The 25,453-nt window shown below is 44.2% G+C and overlaps 1 protein-coding gene, 1 long non-coding RNA gene and 2 other non-coding genes across 6 annotated transcripts in view; 2 read left to right on the top strand and 2 right to left on the bottom strand.

Moving 5' to 3' along the window:
- Nucleotides 1-16,028, top strand: part of LOC144331822 (uncharacterized) — a 43,183-nt gene extending 27,155 nt beyond the window's left edge. Inside the window, exons 2-5 of one of the 3 annotated variants that reach the window (XR_013399345.1) lie at nucleotides 6,140-6,342; nucleotides 11,161-11,317; nucleotides 12,011-12,150; nucleotides 13,465-16,028. This is a non-coding gene — a long non-coding RNA (uncharacterized LOC144331822). Of the gene's footprint in view, nucleotides 1-2,145; nucleotides 2,230-6,137; nucleotides 6,343-11,160 lie in introns of all 3 variants that reach the window. The other 2 variants (XR_013399348.1, XR_013399352.1) reach the window with 2 other exon arrangements.
- LOC708768 (NBPF member 20) overlaps nucleotides 1-25,453 on the bottom strand; it is an 853,661-nt gene that overhangs the window by 68,193 nt on the left and 760,015 nt on the right.
- On the top strand, nucleotides 13,363-13,434 carry TRNAQ-CUG (transfer RNA glutamine (anticodon CUG)). The gene has a single exon. It is a non-coding gene; the product is annotated as a tRNA-Gln (tRNA).
- LOC114674654 (U1 spliceosomal RNA) lies at nucleotides 19,710-19,873 on the bottom strand. The gene has a single exon (XR_003725776.2). It is a non-coding gene; the product is annotated as a U1 spliceosomal RNA (small nuclear RNA).

The following is a 25,453-nucleotide window of genomic DNA, read 5'->3' as shown; positions in this document are numbered from 1 at the left end:
TGTGCAGCAAACCACTATGGCACAGATTTACCTAAGAGACAAACCTGCACATCCTGCACATGTACCCCTGAAATTACAATAAAAGTTGGAAACAAAAAATGTAAAAAGGAAAGAAAACAAACAACAACAACAAAAAGAGCGGTGCAAATCTATACCACGCTCGTTATAAACAAAAGAATGAGAGTAAAAACATGAATGTCTGACAAAAGCAAATAGCAAAAGAATGCTTTATGTTAGCTAGAGGAATATCCCAGCATCTATCTAGAATCAAATGGAACTGTTTTTCCCTGAACTGGCCTCCTTGGGTGGCCGGCCAGGGTGAGGTGAAGGGAAGAAATCTTGGCATGAAATGTCCATTTCTTCCCTCTTGTTTAGGTCTCTGTAAGGCATAAGAAGTTAAAAGCAAGATCTGGTCCCTGGCATTTTCCAGGAACTCGAAAGAGGTGTAGGAGAAGGGAAGTTCAATTATCACCCTGGTCTCCTGGAGTATCCCAGGCACAGTCCCAGGAGTTCAGCTTTTCAAACTCCTGGGTCTTGAAGGCCTTTTTGGGGAAAGTACTAATGTTGGTGTCAAGGTTGGGAGGAAAGGGTTTGGGAGGCACCAAGCAAGGGGGAGGCAAAGAGAAGACATCGATAAGCGAGGCAAGAACTTTCCACGGGTTCACACTGGATACAGGACTAGAGACAAGAAGCTGGGTGAATTTCTGATGTTTTCCTACAGAGGTTTGTTACCCAGTTGCACAGAGCCTACTCAGAATAAGGCTTTTTCAAGTCAGCTCTTTTAATGTGAAGCCATAACTCTGTGGTGTTGCTTGATGCAAATCTCCACTACAAGCCTTTGCTCTGGGTGTCTCTTTTGTAAGTCACATCTTCCAAAGAGAACAGCGAAAATCTTGACTCCTGTCCACAAGTCTGTGTCTTAACTGTTTCCAAGGCTGCAGAGCTCCGGGTCAGGAGGCATTGGCAGTTCGGTGGTAGAATTCTAGCCTCCCACACGGGAGACCTGGATTCCATTTCTGGCAAATGCAGCGTCCTGTCTTAGTGTCCTGTGGTTTTTACATTTACTTACTGTGCCGCGCTAATAAAGGAAAAAAAGGAGGCAGAAGTGGACGGGGGGGGGGGGGGGGGGGGGCGGGGGGGCGGGGCGGAAATACTGTGTAGTCCTCCTTGGGTTCTTTACGCAGCGGAATTTATTTTTCTTTTATTTATTTATTTTTGTTTGTTTGTTTGAGACAGAGTCTCAGTCTGTCGCCCAGATTGGAGTGCAGTTGCACAGTTCTGGCTCACTGCAACCTCCACCTTCCGGGCTCAAGTGATTCTCATGCCTCAGCCTCCCAAGTATCTGCCATTACAGGCATGTGCCACCATTCCCTGCTAATTTTTGTATTTTCAGTAGAGACGGGGTTTCACCATTTTGGCTAGGCTGATCTTGTACTACTGACCTCACATGATCCACCGGCCTCGGCCTCCCAAAGTGCTGGGATTACAGGCGTGAGCCCCTCCCCAGAGCGGAATTTATCTAAGCAGGGACTGCAGAGACTGTCTTTGAAGCAGCCAGTGGGTCTGGTTGGTTTCTGCATTTCTACATATTTGACCCTAAAACCGGCGCGACTTTTATCGTCTCTGCTGCTGGATCCCTGCAGTACAAAGAGTCACCTGGTCACTGATTCTCTGCCTGGACCTTGGATAGAGCCATGGGCCACATCTCGCGACGGAGTGCGGCTCAAGAAATGACATTCCCGAAAGGAGAGAAGCAGTGGGGTTGGGCGGACACACGCAGTGTGTGTCCCCAGGGAAAGGGGAGGCGTGTAGGGAGGAACCCGCGTGCAGATGAGGGGAGCTACGGAGAGGGGTCTCGGACCTTCAAGTCGAGGAAGGCCCAGTCTTTGGTGTTCTCGGCAAAATGAAGGATGGGCCCCGAGTGGAGAACAGCACGTCCCCAAAACTCATTTCTATCACCCCTGTTTGTTTTACACTCCACCAGGCAAGTCTTCTGTCCAAGGGATTCTTTTTAATGCTTCTCTTGAAGCAGCGTGGTGGGGAGGCCATGGCAGTCGTTAGCTCTGGAGGCCTGGGGAGGCCTCTGAAGAGGAAAGCCCGGCGATTATCCAGTTTCACCCTGTTTTCATCTACTCTTTTCCTCAGCGAAGCTTGTATGGGTCCCGATGTCACATCACAGCTGCTGCATTGGTGGATTAAGAGCCGCTGACAAATCTCTTTCGCGAAGGGGTAAGAAGGGCAGTTGGCCCAGAACCATGGAAAGAGACGCAAGAGCAGAACCGAAAATACTTTCCTCCCTCTTGTTCTCTCTCTGCTATCGGTGAACATCAACCTTCCACACACACCAGTTCAGTACTGCCTCGGTCTCTACAGGAGGTTTACCAATTTTTACAGTTCCCCTAAGCCATGTTTTCTTCTCGCTTCTACAGTTCTTCCGGGGTTGAGTTTCAGGAGCTGGTCAGCAGTCCAGACGAGTTCAACATCCTGGTTCAAAACCATTTGTCTGGTTTTGCTACTAGGGTGAAGCTGGCCTCCTAGACCGGAGTTAAGACGTGTTCCCTCGGCTTCTATTTTCTAGAGAGAATTGGTACAGTTTCTTCCTTAAATGTTTGGTAGTGAAACCATCTAGACCTGGTGCTTTGTTCTGGAAAGTTGTTAATTGTTGCTTCAATTTCATTAATAGATAGAGACCTATCTAGGTTATCTATTTCTCCTTGTATGAAGTTTTGTCAACTTTATCTTTCAGGGACTTCATCCAATTCATCGAAGTGATCAAATGTGTGAGCAGAGAATTGTTTTTAATAGTCTTCTACTATCCTTTTAATGTCCACGAGATCAGTAATGAGAGTCCTTCTTTTCTTTTTCATATTAGTAATTTGTATCTTTTCTCATTGTTTCTTGGTTCACCAGCTAAAGGTTTATCAATTTTATTGGTCATTGCAAAGAACACTCTCCAGGTTTTGTTGACTTTTCTCTGTTGATTTCTGGTTTTCGATTTCCTTGATTTCTGCTCCAGTGTTCATTGTTTTTTGTCTTCCACTCACTTTGGACTTGATTTGCTCTTGTTTTCTTTGAGTTTCCTACAGTGTAAGTTTGGATTATTGATTTTAGACCTTTATTTGTAATATTTAATTTTTTTAAATCCATGATTAGTTTACTTTCTGTGCAGTAATTTTTTTAGTGTAATATAATTTTGTTCTTATTAAAATTTCAGTTTTATTTTATGTACCAAGGGTACATGTGTAGGATTGCTACATGGGTATGTCGGGTCCGGGTAGTTCGCATAGTACCCAATAGCTAGTTTTGCAGCCCACTCTCCCTCCCTCCCTCCCTTCCTACCTCATGGTAGTCCACAGTGTCTATGATTCTCATGTTTATGTCCATGTGAGCTCAATATTTAGGTCCCATTCCTAAGTAAGAACATTCGGTATTTCGTTTTCTGTTTCTGCATTAGTTTCCTCCAGATTATGGCCTCCTGTTCTATCTATGTTATTGCAAAAGACATGATTTCATTCTTTTTTATGGGTGTGTAGTATTCCATGTTGTGTATGTACCACTTTTTTTTTTTTTAATTTAATCCACCATTGATGGACACTTTGTTTGATTCCACATCTTCACTATTGTAAATAGCCTGGTGATAATCATAGGAGTGCATGTGTCTTTTTGTTTTAATGATTTACATTCCTTTGTGTATATAACCAGTAATGAGATTACTGGTTGAATAGCAGCTCTGTTGTAGGTTCTTTGAGAAATCTCCAAACTACTTTCCACAGTGACTGACCTAATTTACATTCACTCCAAGGGTTTATATGCTTTCTCTCCAGTTTTATCAGCATCTGTTGGTTTCTGAATTTTTATTAATGGCCATTCTGAGTGGTGTGAGATGGTATCTCATTGTAGCTTTGATTTGCATTTCTCTGATCATTAGTGATGATAAGCATTTATTCCTGTGTTTGCTGGCTGCTTGTATGTCTTCTTTTAAGAAGTGCCTGTTCATGTCGCTTTGCCCATTTTTTAATGGGATTATTTTTTGTTGCTGTTGATTTTTTAAAGTTCCTGACAGACTTTGGACATTAGACCTTTGTCAGATTCACAGTTTGTGAATATTTTCTCCCCTTCTGTAGCTGGTCTGTTGACTCTGTTGATGGTTTCTTTTGCTGTGCAGAAGCTCTTTCATTGAATTAGGTCCTACTTGTGAATTTTGTTTTTACTACATTTGCTTTTGTGGACTTGGCCATCAATTCTTTGCCACAGCTGATATTGAGAATTATATTTCCTAGGTTTTCTTCTATGGTTTTTCTGCTTTGAGGTCCCAGTATATATAGTGTCATTGCAAATGACAACCAACCAGAGGCTAATCATTACAAGCCAACAAAGGGAACTTATTGGTGACCAGGAAAAAATGTCCAACAAATGAAAATTAGTAAAAGAGATTCCTGGGTGTCTTTTTCTGTAAAGCATGGGGCATTATTGTCTGTAGACTTCAGCAAACTTTTTCTGCAACGGGCCAGGGAGATAGGAAGTGTTGTAGGCTTGTGAGCCAAGAGGCAAAATTAAGGATATTATGTAGGTGCACATATAACCAGGAAGAAAACAAATTTCTATACCATTTTCATTGATGAGATTCTAAACTAACAATAGTAACTGAGTAGAACTTCTCAGGTCATAAATGTTCTTTGCATTGAGAGCCTAGGCTCAGCTTTCCTAGGCTCCCTGGTACAGCCCTGGCTTTCCACCCCTCAGGCTGTTTCCTCCCTGTTTTCCTCAGAAGAAGAGTTCCATACAAAAGACCTATTACCCTGAGAAACAGTGATGTACTCCTGGGGCCCACCAATGCCACACAAGTCAAAGAGTGGATGGCCTTGCCCCAGTTATGGCTCAGATCACCTTTGCAGGATGACATCGTGTTGGGAGATGGTCATCAGAGCCAGGGCCATGGAAGACGCTGTTGGGAGGAGGTGAGAGGACTGGTGCCCAGGGGGAGAAGTGGCCAAGCAACTCTGCATTCAGACTCACAAAAATCTCAAGGGGATGTAGAAATGGCAACAGGGTGAATGGAAAACTCAAGCAAGGTTTTGGGGCCCTGAGCTGATCTCTGTTTTTCCTCCTACAACCTGCCGCACATGGTATTTTCTCAGCTCTGTGGATGGAAACTGCATCCTTCCACATGCTCAGTTGAAAAATCTTTGAGTTTTCTTTGACTGCTGATCTTTCCTTCATACCCTATAGCTGTTTAGTCAAGAATTCACATTAAGATGAGCAATCAGGTGTGGTCCTTAATCCACACCATCCTTTCCCCCCAGTTAATAAACCTTGTAAAGTAATTCTCCTGATAAAGACAACAGGATTTCCATGAAATTGCACAATTTTAATCCTTCCTGGATGCATGACTCACATAAGAGCACTGCTTTTGTTTACTACAATTTCCCCCTATTTTGATTTCATGCCTGTTTGACCTGCACTGTTTCCCATAAGCCAGGCACTTCAGCTCAGGTGTGCTTTCCTAATCATAGAATTAGCAATAATAGCAGCCTTGCTAACAACTTCTTCCTGGCCCCACCACCAGGGGCCTAAATGCCATAGGATTTAATAGGTAAAGAATCGTAAGATAGCTGGGTGCAGTGGCTCACGCCTGTAATCCCAGCACTTTGGGAGGCTGAAGCAGGCGGATCACTTGAGATTGGAGGTCGAGACCAGCCTGACCAACATAGAGAAACCCCATCTCTACTAAAAATACAAAATTAGCCAGGCATGGTGGTGCATGCCTGTTATCCCAGCACTTTGGGAGGCTGAGGCAGGAGCATCATTTGAACCCAGGAGGCAGAGGTTGCGGTGATTCTAGATCATGCCACTGCCATCCAGCCTGGGCAACAAGAACTAAACTCTGTCTCAAAAAAAAAAAAAAAAAGAAAAAAAGAATCTTAGGCTTGTCCCTATTACTTGGTGTTATAAAATGAATAGTTTTCCCCTGAATTCATATGTTGAAAGCTTAACCCCAGATTTGACTATGTTTAGAGATAGAGCTTTAAGGAAGTAATTAAGGTTAATGAGGCCATACAAGTGGGGCCCTAATCTGGTCAGAATGGTGTCCTATAAGAAGAGGAAGGGCATCAAAGAATCTCTCTCTTTCTCCACAGAGGCACGGAGGAAAAGCTGTGGGAGCACAAAGCAAGAAAGTGGCCTTCTGCAAGCCAGGAAGAGAGGCCTCCTCAGAAACCAGCTCTGCTAGCCCATCGATCTTGGACTTTTGGCCTCCAGAATATTGAGAAAATAAAAGTCTGTTGTTAAACCACCCAACCTTTGGTATTTTTCTGTGGAAGCCTGAGCTGACTAACGCCCTTGGTAAGTGGGTGGCATTCACCTTATTGGGCTACATGATGTGGAGTTAAAGTAACTTTAGCAATAGGCACCATCTAATTTCATTGTATAGATTTTAAAAAAGGCACTGATACTGCCTTTTTTAGTTGTATGTATATTGATGCCTGGGCCTAGCATTACAAGACTAGTCGAAATGGAAAGAAAGAAAAGAAGGGGGAAACATATACCAAGTTCCATAATTGCATCCTCTACCCACATCCAGTTCTTAGAATCTTTTCCACTGGAGGCGCAACTTGTGTACCCTCAAATTCAATCTGAGCACACAATCATTTAGACAACCAAGGCAACTTTTCCAACTTTCAGCATCACGTGCTTTGGGAAACAAGTATTTCAATCACTAATTTAAATATTCGTTGATATAATTGTTCTGAGGTTGATGAAAAATACAGTGTATCCATGTACTGTTGCCTTCTTCTGGGTAAAGAATGTTGTCTTTACTCTGTTGGCTCACATTTGACCAGAAACTGGAGCCCCAGCAAATCTTAGTAGCCGCTCAGGAAGCCTATTTTAAGATAGTCCCAAAATCAAACTTGTTCTAAAACTAGTATGCTGATTGAGGAGAAAGAGCCTCATGACAAAAATTCAACTATAGCTGTGGGTGACAGTTGTGGGTTTCAGTACTGGTCTGGGCCGAGGTTTCCCGTGATCACCTAATGAACAGGCTCATTTGCAGGGATCGTCAAGGTGCTCACTATGTCTACCTCATAGCCTCAAAAGAAGTGATTGGCTAAAAGAATTTGTGTACTATCTTGAAGGGAAAAGAGCCCAGAAATAGAGGAAAAGATAAGGATTGTATAAAACAGACATGTGATTCAACAGTTGTTTAAAATATAGAAAGCTGCAAGAGACAGCTGTTCCCACTCTAATGACAAGAAAAAGCTGTATGGTCTGCAAAATCATGTGTTTTGATCCCACCAGAGAGCTGAAGTTGCAAGGCCCCTGAGTCAGCTGAAGTACAAAGCATGAGAAACTTCCCTATAGAAGGACAAACACATGAAGCAGTTCATCTTTGACAGATAATGGAAGGAAAAGACGGCAGCCATAAATGTTGGTTGGAGAAAAATCACTGAAGTGTTCATCATTTCTTAAAAGCCAAGTGTGAAGTATTGTGACAGCTTAGAATCTCTGAGAGTTCCAGACACATAGCATGTTTTTGCCCATTTGCTGTGTCTTTCCTCCCACGTCCTTAGTGCTGACAAGACACATGTGGCAGGGAAAGAGAATTTCTCGAGCTTGCCACAGTGGTGTAGGCATAGAAGTCATGATCGCATGATAGACCACCACCAGAGTACAGGCACAAAACCTGGTTGCTTCTCTCACATAAAACAAAAGGCATCTACCACTGATGTTGTCCAACCCTTGGCCCCAGGGGTAGGCCAACTGCTGAGGTAGGGTTAGACACAAAATCTGTCTATACTGGACAAGGGGAGGAGACTTGCTTTTGCCCAAGACTCCCCATCATTGAAAGGTAGAGTTCCGCTACCCCAAGGGGATGTCACAGGAACACTAGGACTCAGGCACCCATGGCCTGAGGTTTGGTACACTTTCAATGCAATCAGTAATGTGAGGTGGTTTCAATCAATTGTTTGAGTTGGTTGCAGATCCTTTCCTTTAATGAGGAAAAACTGTGATGTGGATACAAAGTTTCCATGTTCAGAAAGATTGGCCTTGTCCTTAAGGATATTATATTGATTGGATTTCTCTCAACCTCCTTAAGTTGTGTTTAGCATTATTAAAATTAAGTGACATTCACTTGGATGAAGTGGTAATAAAAAAAAAGGTTGTGAGAATTTCTAGTGATTTTTGATCTCAAGCCTTGTATCACAGTTGGGCTGTCATGTGTGTACTTGAAAATAAAATGTGTGGCCGGGCGCGGTGGCTCAAGCCTGTAATCCCAGCACTTTGGGAGGCCGAGACGGGCGGATCATGAGGTCAGGAGATCGAGACCATCCTGGCTAACACGGTGAAACCCCGTCTCTATTAAGAAATACAAAAAAGTAGCCGGGCGAGGTGGCGGGCGCCTGTAGTCCCAGCTACTCGGGAGGCTGAGGCAGGAGAAAGGCGTGAACCCGGGAGGCGGAGCTTGCAGTGAGCTGAGATCCGGCCACTGCACTCCAGCCTGGGTGACAGCGAGACTCCGTCTCAAAAAAAAAAAAAAAAAAAAAAAAGAAAAGAAAATGTGTACAATTGTTGCACTGTTTTGAAGATTTTAATGGTGAAAGCGACCTAATCAGTAATCAGTACTCTATCTAGAAACCAATCTTGGAAATATGTGATTATGCTCTTTTAAAATAGCTGAAAAGAAGGCTGGGTGTGGTGGCTCATTCCTGTAATTCCAGCACTTTGAGAGGCCGAGGTGGGCAGATCACTGAAGGCCAGGAGCTCACGGCCAGAAGCCTGGCCAACATGGCGAGACCCTGTCTTTACTGAAAACACAAAAATCAGCTGGGCATGGTGGTGCACACCTGTAATTCCAGCTACTCGGGAGGCTGAGGCAGGAGAATTCCTTGAACCTGGGACTCGAAGGTGGAGTTTGCAGTGAGCTGAGATCCTGCCAGTGTACCCCAACCTGGGTGACAGAGGAAGATCTGTCTCAAAATAAGTAAGTAAAATAGCTGAAAAGAAATGAGTGTGTGTTTATTCTCACTTTGTTCTTGTTTTGTTGTTTAGTATTTAAATAAAATGAGATTATTTATCCTCATACGGAATTTCCAAAACTGATATATGCATTTAGCATTTTGTTAAATGATGGAGAGAAAATTTAATTGCCTTACTTTGAAAAGTTTGGCATAGGTCCTGTCACATTTTTGATGCTTTTGATCACAGTTCTGTCATTAGAATGCTGGCAACTACATGTTGCCATGCAAGGAGTATCCTAACCACTTTAATACGGTCGTTTGAAGTGCTGCAGGCAGTAACTACTTGACAGCAGATCACAGTGTTTTTATTGGTGACGTGAGAGAGAGAAATAGAACTTTCTGCAGTACAAATGTCCTGTTAACTAATCCTTGTGCTATTAGCTTACAGAGGTTTGACTCCTGGGTCTGAAAAGGGCACTTTCTCCTGCTAAATTTTGAATATTGACACCAATCAATGCCTCATCTTCAGACCCTGGGGAAGATGACAATCAAAATCAACTGCTTTCATGAGAGACAGAACCAGAAATTGAAACCATTCAATCCCTCTACACCCAACAATCCCACATGTCCCCTTTTCCATCTCGTACCCCCTCTTCCTCTAGACAGAAGAGGTGGGCACATGAGAGTTGTAAGGCTGGAGTTTGAGGGAGAACTTTAGTTCAGAAATTTTTTTTCTTTCTCTTTTCTTTTCTCTCCTTCCTTCCATCCTTGCTTCCTTCCTTCTCTCCCTCCCTCCCTCCCTCCCTCTTTCTTTCTTTCCTTCCTTTTTTTTTTTTTTTTTTTTTTTTTTTTTTGTATTTTTGGTAGACACAATGTTTCACCATATTGCCCAGGCTAGTCTCAAACTCCTAAGTTCAAGCGATCCACCCACCCTGGACTCTCAAATTCAGAGATTTTCTATAAATTAGACATTACACTCAGAAGCACCCTGATGCAAGGCCAGCAACTAGGCCCCTATATCGGAATAACAGGGTTTTCTAGAGCATTCATCTGCTCTTTCATAGAAAAGTATAAAAGGTCATGAAAGATTTTTGAAACTCTTACCTTATGGTCAAACTGATTATAATTAAATTTGTGTATAAGGTTTTATTACAATTAGCTTTAACATTTTAATACACCACACAAAGGTAAAATTTGGTTTTCTCTTCATCAAAATGTTTGTGTAATATTAATAATAGATACAATTTTTTTTTTTACCTTTTGGCTAAATGATTGACTATTTTAAGATGACCTATGATCCTATTTTGTGATATCAAGTCTTTCAAAACTTCGGCAAACTTTCTAAGAGTAAAATTTCCATATTGAGCCTTTTGGACCTCAAATTAACTTTTTGGATACTAAGTTCTTGAAGTCCAAGAGAGATATATTAGGCTTCTTAGGCTTATTTGTTATGCTAGAATTATGCAAGAAGCATTGTCAAATCTGAGGTGGTGCTTCACTTCCTTTGGGTTCTGTTGACACAGATGTGTTGTTAATGTGTGTTCCAGGATTGTATGAGATTCCTAGAGTTCTGATATGCTGTCAGTGATAATTATGATTATTATGTTAAATTGTCGGGTGCCACAAAAGCAACAGAATTCCCTTGTCAACTGTGTCTATAACTATGGCTGTCTTAAGGCTTTTGTCATCCACAATTGTTGTTTTGCTTTGATTCTTCTTAAAAAAGTTACTTATAATCAGTTACAGTCCAGGCCTTGGTTCTTTGGGGAAGTCCATGAAAAGGACTCTTGGAGGCAGGTTTCTGATAACTTGGAGATCATGCCATTGAACCAAAGAGAAAATTTCCAAGGCACTAATAGAAAGGCTGATGTGTTCATAGAGATTGCTAGCCCAGTATGAAGCAGAGCAGGAGATGATTGCATGGATTGGACTAATAGAGGACTGAAACAAGTTTTTATGGTCTTTGTTTGTTTGTTTGTTTGAAACACTGTTGATTCTTCAGAGTCTGGAGAACTTGTTTCCTTTTGAGCTATTTATAGCCTGCAACAATTGAGTAGAATAGTCCTCTAAACAGAATTTGAGGCATATTTTTCTCTCTGTCAAATTTCTCCAGAATTTGTAAACTCAATATTCTTAACTCATGACCATGTGTTTGTTTGCATAAGTTCAATAAGATTCTGTTTTCTTTTATAACCTGACACAGGTGGAGGAATTGATAATTTTCCCAGGGCTTTGCCTGAAATGGCGTTGTGAAATGTTCCAGCAAAGTCCATTTAGGAGAGCCTATATGAACAATGATTCTTGCTGCACTTTGTGTGGGTAATCAGGCCAAGTATATGGAACTGAAGCTTCTTTTGCAGGTAGGTTGGTCCTGCTGTGTTTTGTCTTTAGTGGAAATGGGGAACTGGAAAGAGGAAGATTGTGTTTCAGGAGAAACTACAGTATTAGATGAACGTTTGATTCCTGGGTGGCCATGCGGTCACCCATGGTGTGGAGCTGCTCAGGGTGCCCCTTCTCCACATGACACAGCCAGGAAGCTGGATGACCAGATTCCCCATGATTGAAGAACTGACAAATAGAAAGTGGGGACTGAAATCGATCCAATAGTCCCATAGACAGTGTTTTTGGACATAGAAATGGACCCTTCTGGTCTTAAAGCTTGAAACTTACATTTGTTTTATCTGAGTTCCTTCCTCAGGAAAGGACCCTCAGGCCTCTCAAAAAGCATCATAGACCCGAACCTCAGCAGATCACAGCCTCCAGACAATAAGATGTCAGCCCCCTCACTCATCGTGAATGCTTCCTCACCTTTCCCTAGTTCCTCTTTTCCCACACACAGTTATGTTTCTTCCCTGCTAAATAAACCCCTCACTTTAGTTGATCTGGGAGATTGATTTGAGACTCATCTCCCAGCTCCTCAGCTGTAGCACCCAATTAAATCCTTCTTCCTCGGCAACACTCAATGTCTCAATGATTGGTTTTCTGTGAGCTAAGCAGTAGGGCCTAGACCGAACTCCTGGGCTTTCAGTAACAATACATGTAAACTTTTACAGACTGCAATTAATGGATCATGAGATATTGAGAAATTGGAATGGCATCAACTTGGCCAATTCTGAGAAAACACCCTGAGCTTAAATGTCAGGGCTCTGCCTCCTGACCTCGACAGTATATGGTTGATTTTGAGTCATAGCAGGTGAGTATGGCCTGGTTTGAGTGTTTTATAGAAATATAAAACATGGCAGATTGCATTTATTTTAAATCCAACAAATCTCCATTTCTGGTGAGAAAATTTTGTTAAAACCAACCAACCAACCAAACATAGATGTATATGAAGAAGAAAATGAAGGATTCCCTGCTTCCCAATCTCACTTGATTGCTGTCTTCTATTATATACTACAGGGAGGAAGGGGGCAAGGCGCCCAGGAAGTCCCTTATCCTGTTTTGACAATCATCTAGCCTCTTTGGGCAAACAGAAAAGAGGGAAAGCATAAAGAAAATAACAGAAATTTTGCAGACATTTCATCTCCGGGCTGGGCGCGGTGGCTCACACCTGTAATCCCAGTACTTTGGGAAGTCAAGGTGGGCAAATCACTTGAGGTCAAGAATTTGAGACCAGCCTGGCCAACATGGTGAAACCTCATCTCTACTAAATATACAAAATTTAGCCAGGCATGGTGGCCCACGCTTGTAATCCCAGCTACTGGGGTTTACAATTACTTGAACCCAACAGATGGAGGTTGCAGTGAGGGGAGATTGCCCACTGCCACTGCACTGCACTCCAGCCTGAGTAACAAAGGAGACTCTATCTCAATGCAAAGAAAGAAAGAAAGAAAGAAAGAAAGAAAGAAAGAGAGAGAGAGAGAGAGAGAGAGAGAGAGAAAGAAAGAAAGAAAGAAAGAAAGAAAGAAAGAAAGAAAGAAGGAAAGAAAGAAAGAAAGAAAGAAAGAAAGAAAGAAAGAAAGAGAAAGAAAGAAAGAAGGGAAGGAAGGGAAGAAAGAAAAAAAAGTGAGGGAGGAAGGAAGGGAGGGAGGAAGAGGAAGGAAGGAAGGAAGAAAGGAAGGAAGGAAGGAAAAGAGAAAGAGAGAGAAAGAAAGAAAAGGAAGGAAGAAAGGAAGGAAGGAAGGAATTTCACCTCGGCACAGGAAACTCTTATGACGGAGGCTTCAAGGGCTCTTCTCTGGCCCTAAACCCACAGTGGATGTTGCCTCATTTTCCGAGGTACAAATGCAATGATAGGAGCCGATCAAAGGAGAGGGCAGAGAGAAAGCAAGAGGGATGGCTCCTTCCTACTGATCCACCTTCCTCGAGTGTTGCTTGTGGGTAATAGAAATGCCTTGACATGGGTGGGTGGGAACTATTGCCACTTATTAGGAATTCAGACACCACCAGCAAATTTGCATTGTGAGGTTCCATGGTGTAATGGTGAGCACTCTGGACTCTGAATCCAGCGATCCGAGTTCGAGTCTCGGTGGAACCTTTGTGTGTGTGTACCTTTCTGTTTAATTAGGACGGTAGTGCCGTGTTTTACTCCCTAAATGGAATGGGGATTCCACTGACGTCCACAAGCTCTGAGCTGCGGGCCTCCGTGTCCCTTCTGCTCCCGCTGTCTAAGCCTCGCGATGTCCCCCGCGCTCCTTGTCCCCTCTTCGTCTCCGTCTTCGGTGTTCGGGGTCCCAGAAGCCGGGTTTTTCCAGTGGCCGGGACCACAGGGAAATTGCCGAATCATCCAGTCGGGATCACCGAGCCTGCAGGGTCCCCTTCCTGGGCGAGCCTCGTGGCACCCAGCAATCGGAGGCCCGGACCTCCCGCTCCCCCGCCTCGGGGTGAGAGGTCTCCTCCACTAAAAAGGCTGCCGCCCCTCAGTCCTAGACCCAGAGATTCCTTTCACCCGGAAAATCTCGTAATGTCACCCATTGTCATTTTGGTAAGTAAATGGTAACGTGGGAAATTTTGATGGCGTTAGCTCAGTCATTGGAGATTGTGTCTCAGCTTAGGATGGATGGTTGGAGACCTAACTTGGGAGTAGGACTGCTTTATTCACATGGTCCATCTGATTCCAAATGTTAATTTATTCACTTCTTCATATTAAGATTTTTATGCCGAATCTTTAGCGCCTGCGTCTCTATTGCGGACCCTAAAAGTCACTGTTTCACTAAGCTTCGGAACCTGACTCCGGGAAATCTCATTTCTTTATCCCAAGATCTGAGTCGGAAAGAGAAATCCTCCCGGCGGCCTCTTCAAGCACACGGTCTGGGAGCGCGGGTTCTGATCCTCCGCCGCCCCGGCCGAGCTCCCGCGGCACCACGGGGAAGAGGAGCCTGAGCAGCTCTGAGGGGCGAGTCCCTGATGGTGGGGCTCCCCCTCGTCCCGTCAGAACCCTACCCCAAGGAGAAGACGCCTTAGGACGCTACCAGCGTTAAAAATGTTCTCTCCTGCTCTTCAGAGCACTTGGAATGAGGTTCCTGATGGCTCTTGGGAGCGAACTAAGATGTCGCTCCAGGCGCTCAGGACCATCGCTCTCATTTTCATGTTTTGGGACTGAGAGCGATTACGAAGGACTGAAAATCACCGCAGTCTTCGAAGGGCTCAGTTTGGAGGACGAGCCGGGGTTGAGGGGGGTGAGATGACGCCTTCTTGGCTCCTTGGAGTGGACTAGAAGGTAAGGAAACACACAAACTCTGTTTCCCCTTGCAGGCTGGACTGCAGGGCCTGGGGAGGAAAATTGGACAAAGAGTAACAATATTTATGTACAGGTTGGCTGCACGCGTTAAAAATTGTTATCCCAGGCCGGGCGCGGTGGCTCAAGCCTGTAATCCCAGCACTTTGGGAGGCCGAGACGGGCGGATCACGAGGTCAGGAGATCCAGACCATCCGGGCTAACACGGTGAAACCCCGTCTCTACTAAAAATACAAAAAAAGTAGCCGGGCGAGGTGGCGGGCACCTGTAGTCCCAGCTACTCCGGAGGCTGAGGCAGGAGAATGGCATAAACCCGGGAGGCGGAGCTTGCAGTGAGCTGAGATCCGGCCACTGCACTCCAGCCTGGGTGACAGAGCGAGACTCCGTCTCAAAAAAAAAAAAAAAAAAAATTGTTATCCCTAGAGATAAATGTAGGAACCTGACCGGGGCACTGCTGTTCACCTCCAGTTTTGCAGCATATGTAAATTTGACAACAGTGTATAGTGCATAAAAATTCATTCCTGTTTACAAATAATTGATCACAACCAGTTAGAGGTTTCATTGTTCCTTCTCCACTTCCACTGCTTCACTTGACTAGCCTTATAGGAAAAAAAGTCATTTGTAAATATGACATTGTTTCAGTTGATCCTCAGCCCACTCATTCCCCACCCCCTGAAAGTAGCTGGAACAACAAGTATGCACCACATGGCTGGGCTAATTTTTGTATTTTTACTAGAGATGGGGTTTCGCCATATTGGCCAGGCAGCTCTCGAGTTCCAGAACTCAAGCGATCCACCTGCCTGGGCCTCCCTGCACCTCCCTGCTGGGACTACAGGTATGAGCCACCCTACTTGGTCACCATTTGTATTTTGAAATTAAATATTTTGTAGTCATTACTCTTCAAAGACTCTGGGTTTTGTTGCATGAGCATGATGGGGTTCATGACATGCTACTCCAAAATACAACATCTTGGGGTATTGAATATTTTATGCTAAAGGAATTTGAGTAAACAACAGAAGCAGGAAGGTCATTGTCACCCCACCACCTGCTGCCCTTCTTCTCTGAAGTCGATGATAAGACACTTATGTGAGAGGTGCCCTCGCTGTACCCACAGGAAAGGTGCATCCTCGATTCTGAAGACACAGGGACACACACAAGAGCCTGAACACAGAAGCCGGGCTACGTTTTCCCCAGTTTGTTACTGCTAGGTCATACTCTTATTGTCTTATCATACTTCTCCATGATTATCCATTCTTCAACAAACTGACTGTTAAACAAACAACAACAAAAAAAAACACTGAGATTTAGCTGTTTCCATGGGCCTTCATTTCCTTTGGAAGGCGCTCCTGTCATGTAAAACGTACATTAAATAAATACACATGCTCTTCTCTTGTTAGTCTGTCTTTTGCTGTAAGGGTCTCAGGAGTGAACCTAGGCTGGGTGAGTAAAATTCACCTTTCCTCCTCTACATGTAGAAATATCTTCCACTATAAAACTATAAAAAATATATATATATTTTGACAGGATCTTGTGCTGTCATCTAGGCTGGAGTGCAATGACGTGATCTCAGCTCACTGCAACGTCCGCCTCCTGGGTTCAAGCGATTCTCCTGCCTCAGCCTCCCGAGGTGTTGGGATTACAGGCACCCACCACCATGCCCGGTTACTTTTTGTATTTTTAGTAGAGATGGGGTTTCACCATGTTGGCCAGGCTGGTCTCGAACTTCTGACCTCAGGTGATCCACCCGCCTCGGCCTTCCAAAGTGCGGGGATTACAGGCATGAGCCACTGCACCCGGTCAAAACTATAAGAATTTTATTAGAGCAGATTTGAAGCCAGAAATTGAATCATTGTTCCCCTTTGGATGAGCTGTACGGATGAGCTAATAAACTCCCAGTTCCTCCTAGATACAAATACTTCTCTAGCTCATTCCCTGAAGCTCCTTGAGGGTCAAACCTGCTGGAGATTGAGGGGCCTTCCTAGAACCTCCCAGCTCAGGAGGTTACTGCTGGTGAGAGGATTGCTGCAGTCTCCCTGGGAGGGTGCAGGGTCACTGGAAAGTATCACTGCTGTAACTTCAGTACAAATAGTTTTCATCACATCTGCTCTTTGTGCAGTGTTGCAGGCAAAATACAAGAGCTGACATGCACATGAGTAACATATGCACATTATCAACTGTGCCTGAATCACAAAATGCCACATGTTATGCACAGTTGATGAGTGCATATGTTTACTCATTTAGTCCTTACCTCAGGCCGGAGGTCACACTATCACTTTCACCTTCCATATGAGAAAACTGAGATGCACAAAGATGTTAAGTGACCTGCCCAGGGTCACTCAGCCAGGAGAGGAGGATTTGAAAGCAGGAATTTGAAGTGAAGGCAGCCTAGCTCCAGAAGACGTTCTCAGAACCACTGTGTTTATACTGCTCCTAACGAAATCACCCTTGCAAAAATTATGACAGTAAGAAAAACCTGACATGGGAAAACTATGACTGTGAAAGAAATCTGACCTGACTGACCGCATCTTACTTCTAACCTCTGAGCTGCCCTTGTCCATTCCTGGGCATAGGCCAGGCTAAGAGGAGTTTAGTTCCAAGTCTAAGTCTGAAACAAAGCTGATTACCCCTTCCCCAGACAAACTCCTTCCTATCTTGGGGATCAGAACTCCTCAGCAAAGCTAACAAATTAGGCACGAGATTGGAAATTATGGCTCAGGAGCCATGCAGCCAGAAGCCGCATGATTCCTAAGCTCCCCAACTGTGCCTATATATAACATTGTTAGCGTTAAACTTTAGATTGGTGTTCAAGATATTTTTCAGACCTTGCCTTATGGTGGACTAGCTGGCACACCCAGACCAGTAAACTGGCTCATCTGGTCCTGTGGCCCTCACCCAGGGACTGACTCAGTGCAGTAAACAAGCTCTGACACTGTGTTTTCATCCCCAACCCAACCAATCAGCTTTGCCCATTCCCTAGCCCCCTGCCTGCCAGACTATCCTAAACAAACAAACAAACAAACAAACAAAAAACCCTAGTCTTTGAATTTTGGCAGATTTGAGTAATAATAAACCCCTGTCCTGGTCCCTCAGCTACCTCTGCATTTATTAAATTCTTTCTCTATTGTAGAAAGCCTTACCTGGACAATCGGCAAGATAAACCTACCGGGCAGTTACATTAATAAAAGAGAAACACAAATGGTAAGCATGCTTGAAAAGAAACGTAAGTCTGTGTATTTCTTTTGAAGAAATACAAAAGGAGGAAGAATGATAAGACAGGCGATACACTGTCCTAAATATTTTCATGATTCTCCTGCCTCCCCCATATTCTTATCCCAACAACTGATCCCCAGAAACCTTCAAGTTAAACACCGTCCTGCTAGAACTGGGTTTGTCCTTCTCTTTACATTTTCCTCTCACCTGCCCCACACCCCTTCCATATCTAATCTGTTCTTCCACTTCCAGGTCATTGAGGATTTTCCATTTAAAAATTTAAAAAATTCATAAAGGGGAAGATAACTGGTCATCCATATTCACACCTCCTGGAATTAACTACTCTTAACATAGGTACATGTTTTTCTTCCAAATCACTGCTAAGCTATTGTCTTTAAAAAAAAAAAAAAATTATACATGCTAATCATAGACCATACTAACAGTAGAGAAGATGTAAACATATGTAAAATTTTTGAGCACCTTCAGTTCAAAATTAATTTCTCATAACGTTTGGACAACACTGGAGTAAAGGTCTTGTGGTATATCTACAGAGACAGGAATGTATATTTTAGCTAGACTATCCCCGCCAGGCCCCAAAAAAGAAAAAGAAGAAAAAATAATAAGGATATAGATACCTGAAAAAATAATAAAATAATAAAGATGCATATATGTATGCTTTTACAAAATTTAGCTTAGACTCTATTATTATTTTACAAATATCCCATTTAATAGTGCTTAGACTCTATTTTTATTTTACAAATATCCCATTTAACTGCAGACAAAGAGACAGAAACAGAAATGAAGGAATTCCTCAACTCCCAATCACATTTAGAGAGACATTTTTCTAAAGGAATCCTCTAAGGGTAAACATACACTAAATTGAGTAGAAGACATTAAGATTTGGAGTGGTTTTCTTATTCCTTTTTACAACCAAGTTGATTAAGGTGTGAATCGACTATGGTACAACGCATCCATTTCAAGTTTGATGACGTGTCTATTACTCTAAAAGGTCCTCTCGTGCCCTTTGCAGTCAGTCCCGCCCTCTGCCTGACCCCAGCAATCAATGATGTAGTTTCTGTCACTATACAGGTTAGTTTTGCCTGTTCTAGAAATTCACCTTGATGGCGCCTCACAGGATGCCCTCTTTTCGTCACTCGGCATAATGTTTTTGAGATTATCCATGCCATCTCATGTTTCCGTAATGTGTCCCATTTTATTGCTGGGTAGTTCGGGTAGCTGGGGTAGATTGCAGCCCTTTCTGCCCACAGGTGAGACTGCGGTTCTGATTTGCAGGCCTCCGTGAACATGAGCAAGGGCACCTGGACGCGGGGAGAGCCCTCCCGTTCCCCTACAGAAAGCAAGCGTGTTGTGTCTACAACCGAACAGGGACACTGCTTTTATCACAAAGAACAGCACCAAAGGCCCTGCTTTCATCCAAGAGAACAGCAACCCGACTGCGTAGAGTTTCTACCTGGCTCTATGAGGTGAGAACGCGTTCCCCGCTAGCACAGAAATCCCACAAACTCCTGTGGGGGCTGCGGTTAGAAGCAGAGGCTGTGTGAAGGGTGACTGGGGGCTACGAAAAAACACGAAGGTTTCCACAGAGCGTGAGAACTCAAGAGACTGGAGACCATAAAACAATCTGCAAAAAGCAGCCCCACGTGTAGAAACGGAAGAGAAGGGCCCTGCGGCCACTTAACTTGTGTTAAACAACCTCACGGCAGCGGAGAGGAAGGTAATACGGTACTTCCTGTTTCCCATCACTGTGATTGTGAGGAGAACGCTTAACATGCCACCCAAACCACGAAACTGTAGAAATCAAAAACAGCTCTTTAGGGGGAATCTACTTTTTCACTACAAAAGTTCAGGGGAAAGCGCGAACGCAGTCCCCCACTACCACAATTTATGCAGTCGAGTTTCCCACATTTGGGGAAATCGCAGGGGTCAGCACATCCGGAGTGCAATGGATAAGCCTCGCCCTGGGAAAACCACCTTCGTGATCATGGTATCTCCCCTGCCAGGTAAGTATGAGCTTCTGTACTTCCGCCCTGCCACAGCTCCATACGCCTCCCCCTTTACACACACGGTCACTTGCCCCGCGCACCCTCAAGCCCTCCTAGCCCTGACACATAGCTGGGACTCTCAGGTCCGACCAGTGGTCCTGGGCTCGCTCCTACAGCACGGGAACTCCTTCGTGGCGAAGCAGCCGGTGGCGAAGCGGCAGCCCCTGCGCTGCCTCATCTACATAGAAGTCGCCCTCTCCGTGATGTCACCGACAGCGCGTTCCCGGTCCCCGTCTGCTTTTCCGCCCCATCGTGCGCCAGCTCAGCCGAACAACCTGCTGCCACAGCCTGCGGGGACAGTGACGTCTGCCTCTCCTTTCCCTCCCTTCCCCGTCCCTGGTCTTCCCCTAAGAAGCGGGCGTTTCTGTTGTAGTTTTTCGTTTTTGGTTTGGCGCCGAGTCTCGCTCTGTCGCCCAGGCTGGAATGCAGTCGTATGATCTCGGCTCCCTGCAACCTCCGCCTCCCGGGTTGAAGCGATTCTCCTGCCGCAGGCTTCCGCGTAGCCGGGATTTCAGGCGCATGCCACCAAGCCCGGCTAATTTTTGTATTTTTAGTAGAGACCGGGTTTCACCTTGATGGCCAGGCTGATCTCGCACTCCTGACCTGAGGTAATCCGCTGGCCTCAGCCTCCCAAAGTGCTGGGATTACAGGCCTGAGCCATCACGCCCGCCCAGAAGCCGGTTCTTAGACTGTGTTGCCGAGGACCTCTTTGGCAGACAGCTGGAACCTGTCCACCCTTCTTCAAATAATGGCTTGTAATGCGCAGACTAAAACATGTAGGATTACACAGGAAACTGGTTCTCTTCACATCGTTATCCTTGTGATGTAGCATTCTACTTGAAATTACAAGTCGTTCAATATCAGAGAGAAACCAGATCTATGAAACCAGAGAGGCTGCTCAGATGACTGCAAACCAGCCATCCTTACTTGTTTTATCACTAGCACTGTTATAAAGATGGTGGTCCAATTTCATGAATCTTGTAGGGTTTTTTCAAATACAGCAATGTACAAATATGCTGCCTCAGCAGAGCACACTGGACATTCAGGCATGGTGCTGGAGTTTGTCATCTCTTCCACAGCCTTCTCTAGACCTTAGCACTTACCTCATGTTAGCACTTTATGCTCTGCAAAGACAGAAACAAAATGGTCCAAATTTGGGGGGGAAAAATATGTGTGTATATATATATATAAATCTATATTATAAATATATATATAAAGAAGATATATATATGTTTTTTATATATATATATATTTCTTTTTGAAAGCACTGATGATCAAAAGCTCAGGCAAGGTGTCCCTCTTTGCCAGGAAGGCTCATTCCCAGATGGTCTTTCCCACACTGAGGGCAGGAGAGGAAAGGAGCCGCCTCACTGAGGAATTGTTAAGAGCGCCAAAAAGCCCAGTTGAAAGGGTGTCACAGAGTAGGAAAAACAAAAAAAAGAAGAAAAGAGGAGAGAGAGACCTCAGTTAAGTCTACAGCTGTCACTTGTTTAATCATCTCTAGTCTTCAGAAACCATAAAATCAGTTTTCTCAGAAGTAAAACAGGAAATATATAACATTAATAATTTGAATAGAACACATATAATGCACACAAGAATGAGAATCACAAAGAGGATCTGTATGCCAGAATAGTAAGGGAACCTATTCCTATTCCATTAGGGAGCCAACTAAAAACATCAGGGAAAACGTCACATCCCAGTTCTTCTTTCATGATTTCTTGTAGCCAAATGACTTCTAATTTTTTCCAGATGAAGTTCTACTTCATGGAAAGTATTTATATATGGATACGCAACAAGACGTTGTAACCAGCACACATCCACCTCCCTGATCAGCTAAATCTATCATCTAAAGCGGGCTGCGGAGGCTGCTGTGGCTGCGGCTCTCCCCTTGTGTGTTCTGGGCTGTGTTGTACTAAGTGGAAGAGGAGGTGTGGGCAAGCGTTGTGCAGAGATCACAACCAGGTGGGCAGGGGGCTGCTCTCTCCACACTATCAGTTGACAATGTACATTCCTTTTATGAACTCTTGTAAGTGCTGCTATATCTACCCATTGTTTTTGTTTTGTTTTGTTTTGTTTTTTTGAGACAGACTCTTTCTCTGGCTCCCAGGCTGGAGTTCAGTGGCACAATCTCCACTCACTGCAACCTCTGACTCCTGGGTTCAAGTGATTCTCCTGCCACAGCCTCCCAACTTGATGGGACTACAGGCACATGCCACTGGACCCGGCTAATTTTTGTATTTTAGTTGGCCAGGCTGATCTCGGACTCCTGACCTCAGGTGACCCACTGGCCTCGGCCTCCCAAAGTGCTGGGATTACAGGCGTGAGCCACCGCGCCCAGGTTCCACCCATTTTTAAATAAGGATAATATTGTCTTTGAAAATATGTATCATCTAAAGTGATACGATTATCTAGTACAACCTTGGCCAGTGAATAAATAGCTTTTTGTTGAGCTGTGAAAGAGGCTAAGTTTCATCAGCAATATTTGTTTCTTTCTTTTGTCTTTTTTTTTTTTTTTTAAGACACAGTCTTGCTGTGTTGTCTAGGCTAGAGTGCAGTGGTGCAGTCTTGGCTCACTGCAGCCTCCACTTCCCTCGCTCAAGCAATCCTCCCACCTCAGCCTCCCGAGTAGCTGGGACTACAGACATGCACCACTATGCCTGGCTAATTTTGTTTTTGTTTGTTTGTTTGTTTGGTTTGGTTGTTGAAAGACAGGGTCTCGCTATCTTGCTCAGGATGGTCCCAGATTCCTGAGCTCAAGCAATCCTCCCACCCGAGCCTCTCAAAGTGCTGGGATTACAAGCATAGGCCACCATGCCTAGACTCTTTATTTTTCTTTCAGAGAGAAGGAGTGACTCTGTCACCCAGGCTGGAGTGTAGTGTCACCATCATAGCTCACTGCAGACTGGAACTCCTGGGTTTAAGTGATCCTTCCACCTCAGCCTCTGAATCACTAGGATTATAGGCCAGAGCCACCATGTTCAATTTTTATCAGCAATGTTACCTAAGGTAAAAGAAGGATTTCTAACCATGGGAGGCAACATCCCATCAAAGCAAAAATGTGCTCCCCAAAAATGTTTGGAGCTATCTTCTTAATGGCCAGGCAGATAATTAGCAAGTTTTCTCCCAATAGGATCTCCAACTATTACTAAAGTAGAGTGTGGTGGACATGCCTAGTGAAAAGTTTGAGGATACTCTTCCAATTTTTTTTTTTTTTTTTTGAGATGGAGCCTCTCTCTGTTTTCTAGGCTGAAGTGCAGTAGCATAACCTTGGCTCACTGCAACCTCTGCCCCCCAGGTTCAAGTGATTCTCCTACCTCAGCCTCCTGAGTAGCTGGGAGTACGTGTGAACACCACCATACCCAGCTCATTTTTGTATTTTTAGTAGAGACGGGATTTCACAATGTTGGCCAGGCTGGTCTCATACCCCTGACCTCAGGTGATCCACCCGCCTCAGCCTCGCCACTCATGCAGTGTTGGGTTTCTTCAGAGGTATATATGTATAGGGGTGACCATATATCCTAAAAGACATTGCATTTCATCATTCCATGTCTTTAGACATTTAAGGGCCATGGATGGTGATCTCCTCCAGAGACAAAATAAATGCTGGTCAGAACAGGTAAGTGTAGTATAATTTGGGTACATCAGCTTTCAGCATTTAAACCATAGGTCACACATGTTAGAGCAAGAGGGCAGGTTGCATCCTGATAGCAGGAGGGAGTGTTTTTGTCTTAGCTTTCCAATAGCATCATGGTGTTCACCACTGTCATTTCAGAGCGAGGCAGCAATTTTTTGCTTGGTTGATGTTGTCTCCGATTTTTTTTTTTTTTTTTTTTTTTTTTTTTTTTTTTCCTTGCAGCTGGGGTCTCACTGTTGCCCAGGCTGGAGTGCTGTGGCAACATCACAGCCCAGTACAGTCTTGACCTCTTGACCTTCAGGGCTCCATGAATCATTCTACCTCAGCTTCCCAAGTGCTGGAGTTACAGGCACACACCACCACACCCAGCTTATTTATTTACTTTCTGAGACACGGTCTCACTCTTTTGCCCAGTCTGGAGTGCAGTGGTGTCATCAGGATTCACTGCAGGCTTGAACTCCTGGGCTCTAGTCATCCTCTCACCTCATACTCCTGAGTAACTGGGACTATTATTGGGTGCCACTATGCCCGGCTAATTTTTATATATTTTGTAGAGACATTGTTTCACCATTTTGCCCAGGAAGCTAGTCTCAAACTTCCGGGCTCAAGTGATCCTCCTGCCTTGACCTCCCAAAGTGCTGGGATTACGGGCAGTTATTCTGACAGTACAGTTATGATGGTTTAAACTGAGACATGGGGCCGGAAGGTTAGGAAGAGTCAGACAGATTCGATAAACAGGTTTTGCGTGATGTGAACCCGAGTTGCATCGTGAGTGCAATCGGGGAATACTGGTGAAATTTAGCACAGGTTGTACCAATGGGTCATTATGGTCAAAAGTGGTTGGGAGTTTAAGGTGGCAAACCCAGCACCTTGTCAAATTTCTCACAGTGGCAATGGTTTGTGAGATTCTGATCAGAGAATTATCCCTCCCTGCTGTAATCAAATTAATTAGGGACAGTAAAACAACAATCTGATCACAGGCATTTTGCTATGTGTGTAGGTATATATATATACACATACACGCAATAGGACTAGTGTGTCATATCTTTAGAGAATATGCATATAGGATGATTTTACCAAAACCACCAAGAGAGGACCCCTACAACTTAAAGGAGCCCTAACAGTGTACATATTCCAGTCAACAGAAAAAGCGACCAACCCTTTCAGTTGCAGTAAGCACTGGAATTGTGAATAACTGGTTATACAGCCCAGTATCTTGGGTGGAAGCGGGCTACAACAGATGTCAGCGACTTGCCGTCTTGGTCAGGGATATTGCAAGTCACCTTTAAGTGAAAACCTCCACTGACAGATGTCCACTCTGGTAGGGATATGAGAAACATGAATCTGTGTGTCAACGCCCTTATGTTTACTGCCACAGAGATTGGGCAATAATACCTGATGTGAGCCAGGTGCTGTGGCCCACACCTCTGGTCCCAGCTACTTGGGAGACTCAGGAAGGAAGATGGCTTGACCCCAGGAGTGAAAGGCTACAGTGAGTCATAATTGCACCACTGCATTCTTGCCTGGGCAACAGAGGGAGACCGCATCAAAAAGAGAGAAAGAAAGAGAGAGAGAGAGAAAGGAAGGAAGGAAGGAAGGAAGGAAGGAAGGAAGGAAGGAAGGAAGGAAGGAAGGAAGGAAGGAGAGAAAGAAAGAAGGGAGGCAGGGAGGGAAGGAAAGAAAGAAAGGAAAACATTAATATTAATAATATATGTTTGGTGCCCTCCAGTGGGCTTGGAGGGAATATTTTATTTGATGTTTCCAGTAAACAACATCTCCAGATTATAGGCCACAATTTGTGATATTTTCATTTCCCAGCAGCTCATTATGAAAGGCATCCTGTATTAATTTGGAGCTCTTGGTAAGAAGTCTTGTGAGACCTTAGCAATGATGGAGGATGTTACCTTTAAGA

The sequence above is a fragment of the Macaca mulatta genome, chromosome 1, assembly GCF_049350105.2.
Source record: "Macaca mulatta isolate MMU2019108-1 chromosome 1, T2T-MMU8v2.0, whole genome shotgun sequence".
Classification (NCBI taxonomy): domain Eukaryota; kingdom Metazoa; phylum Chordata; class Mammalia; order Primates; family Cercopithecidae; genus Macaca; species Macaca mulatta.
The sequence above is the reverse complement of the archived record's forward strand: the minus strand, read 5'-3'. Positions and strand labels throughout refer to the sequence as shown.